The sequence below is a fragment of the Carassius carassius genome, chromosome 47 (assembly GCF_963082965.1).
Source record: "Carassius carassius chromosome 47, fCarCar2.1, whole genome shotgun sequence".
Lineage (NCBI taxonomy): Eukaryota > Metazoa > Chordata > Actinopteri > Cypriniformes > Cyprinidae > Carassius > Carassius carassius.
This window is the reverse complement of record NC_081801.1, coordinates 22,611,042-22,614,812: the sequence shown is the minus strand read 5'-3', so window position 1 is coordinate 22,614,812 and position 3,771 is coordinate 22,611,042.

Sequence of the window (3,771 nt, the reverse complement as noted above, 5' to 3'; positions counted from 1 at the left end):
ACAGGGCTTTACAACTATAGGACAAGAACTAAATAAACTAATCATTACATCTAAACTAACAATATGTTTATTAGATCAAATTCCCACTAAATAATTGAAAGAGTTGTTATCTGTAGCATAAGAGCCTCTTCTCAATATTCATCTCTATTGTTAGGTCATGCTTTAAAACTTTTTAAGCTGGCAGTTATTAAGCCTCTCATTAAGAAACCACAACTAGATCCAAATGAATTGGCAAAATACAGACCCATTTCAAATCGTACGTTCATTTCTAAAATATTAGAAAAAGTTGTGTCCACTCAACAGTACTCACTCTTGCTAAAAAATAAACAAATAAATAAAACACATCTATGAAAATTTTCAATCAGGATGCAGGCCTCATCGTAGCACAGAACTGTGCTTTTTAAAATTACTAATGACTTACTGCAAGCTTCTGACCAAGGATGTGTCTCAATGCTAGTTTTAATTGATCTTAGTGCTGGTTTCTAAACCTTAGACCATGACATACTCTTAGTCCAGTCTGTGATAAAAGCACTTACTGACAGCATGTCAATCCAGTGCATCACACGCTGCAGAGTTGATCAAAAATGTGTATTCTCTGCGCGCCGGCTATGAGAGGAATTTTGTCAGCATTTATGAAAGTAGATGAGCAGGTTGACCTTAATCTATGTTATGCTCAGGGCTTTAATAACTATCCACCTATTCAGATGAGAGAAGTGACTGACATCTTTGCCAAGATCAGCATAGATTCCTCTTTTTACACTGTCTGGCTGTGCTCAAATATGAGAGTGTGCATGTGCTGCATGCAAGAGAAGATAAGGACAGCAGCTTTCCATTTTTTAATGAATAGAGGCTTGCTGGATGTTACAGGTACACCAAAAATTTACTCATAGCCATCACGTTCTTTTAAAAGATTAAAGTAGTAAAGTGGAATACAGCAGAATTTGACTGAAGATGTTCCTTAACCATTCAAATGTGCTAATTTATTGTATATGTTAAGTATGCTAGAAATGGTCACAATGCATTGAACAAATATAAAATGCATTACCATTTCTTTATTTGTGCTGGGTCTGAGTAAGAACTGAACACGAACCGGTTAGATGTTGTCATGGCAACCTGAGCCAAATGCAGAAGGAGCAAAATGTTGGGGTGAGATCTCTGGACGCTATAGCACAAAACTAATTTGTTATCAATGGGAGCATACACTGAATCTAATGTTAGTGGAATGCATACATTTTTTTTTCTTTTTTTTTTACATTTACAAAATGCAAACAATGATACAGAAAATATAAACAGTGCAAATGTAAACAGGTATACAGTAGACAGTGCAAATGTAAACAGTTATATATATCAAATGTGCAAAGTAGGAATAGTGCAAATGTACCAAATATGTACAGTAGTGAGTGAAATATTAATAAATGCAAGAGAATTAAAGAATAAATATATGCGAACTGTGTATTGCACAGATACATCAGTAGCTGAGTGGGTAGTAAGTGTATAGTCCTTAGTATTCCACATACTTTGAAGCTTGTGATAGAGTGTCTTCCATTAATTGGAGTTCAGTTCTAAGATGGCACATGGAATAAAAACTGTTTCGGAGTCTGAAGGGTGCGTGTCTTGAGGGATCTGTAGCGTCTTCCAGAGGGCAACAGAGTGAAGAGGTGGTTGACAGGGTGGGAAGAGTCCTTACTTCTGGCCCATCGTATGCATCTGGTGCTGTAGATGTCAGCAAGTGAAGGCAGCTGTGCACCAGTGATTTTCTGTCCGGAGTTGATGACTCTCTGCAAAGCTTTTTTTCTAAGCCATAGTGCAGTCAGCATACCGCACCAGAATGTCATGGGAAAGTATGCTTCCTACTGAGCAGTGGTAAAAGGACACAAGCAGCTGTTGAGACAGGTTCATTTTCCTTAGCATCTTCGGGCAGTACAGCCGTTACTGTGCCTTCTTGACCAGGGACATTGTGTTAACACTCCATGTAAGGTCTTGGGGGATGTGTGTGCCAAGAAATTTAAAACTGGTCGCCCCCTAAACCATTTTTCCTATGTATAGAGGGGTTGTTTCCTCTTTCTGTTTCCGGAAATTGATTTTAAGCTCCTTTGTTTTTGAGGTATTGAGTGCCAGGTTGTTATTGATGCACCATTCTGAGAGTTCAGCCACCTCCTCCCTGCAGGCAGACTCATCACCATTTGATATTAACCCGACCACAGTGTTGTCATCTGCAAATTTAATAATACCATCCATTAGGCAAAATATGCTAAACAGCTAATGGATAGATTTGCAAAATTAAGATAAACAAGCTTGTTGTTTATCTGTGAGAGGTTAGAGAGTCTGCAATTACTGAAAAAAAGGACTGCAGCACAATGGTTCAGTGATCAGATGCTAATAGCTTGATTTTTCTGATTTGTACAATAGTATTGTTTATTTTCCATTTTCATATGCAACATTGGACATCAAGTGGCAACCCAACACACTTCTATACTTGTTTGACTTACAAAAAAATATTTATTTTCCATAAGAGCATATAGTAGGTCTTAGTGCTGGGCGGTTTGACCAAAAATGTATATACCGTTTTTTTTTTCAAAATTATGCCGGTTTTCCGGTTTATGACGTTTATTTTTCATGTATAATCAGGTGTACAATGCATTTTCTGCTGGTTGATATTCCAAGACATGCTTGCGGCTAAGGTGCTGGAGCAAATTGCTCGTGCATAAAGCACTTCCCAGCCGGCACATGACCGACCTTCAACGTTGAAATATGGTTGAAATGAGGTCAGTTGTGGTTTCAACGTTAAAACAACGTTGATTCAACGTTTAAAGCCGAATGGTTGAAAATCTTCCAGCACATGACCAACTTTTTAACATTGAAATATGGTTGAAATAAGGTCAGTTGTGGTTTCAACGTTGAAACAACGTTGATTCAACGTTGAAACAACGTTGATTCAACGTTTAAATATGAACATTTGAAAAACTTCCAGCACATGACCAACTTTCAACGTTGAAATATGGTTGAAATAAGGTCAGTTGTTTTAATTAAACAACGTTAAAAAATTTTAATGCTAAATGGTTGATAAAGGTTCACAAACTTTTAAATTATATTTATTTTTTAAGATTATTATTATTTTAATAGCATTTTAAAATATTTTAGTCATGATACCTATTATAAAATCTAAAGGTATATGTTAAATATTATCATCATTAACAACAATAAAACGAAATACATTTTGCTGCTTTATCACACTGAAACAACTCCTATTGGTAGTTTTGTTTTATTACTTTGATCATTATTGGTTAATCTGGCTGTCATTCAGGAAACTGGACAATGAATCGGTTCGCGCCTTTCTACATTTAAAAATATGACCCTTATTGTCGGTGGCTAACTGTGAGCTGCTGCTCGTTATAACTGACTGCTCGGTCGGTCCCGAATTATTTAATATTTGCCTGTTAATTTTTTTTTTTTTTTGAGCGAATTTGAGGCGTGACATGTCAAAGGAGAACAAAAACTGTGAACACAAGAAGGGTCAGATGTGTTCTGCGAGGTCCTGCAAACATACTGGCAAAATGAGGTAAGAAAATCACTATCTTTATTATCTTTTGAAAATAGTAAAGTATAACCAGAGTTTACAAATGGGTAGCTTAAAGGACATGTAACCTGCAGAAGATAAATAAATACCCTTGTGTGTATGTTTGCATTGCTTTATCACAGATGATCAAGTTAGATGCTCACCTACTGTGTTGCTGGTTAAGTTGTGTGTTAATGTCTGTCTTTTAGAGATTT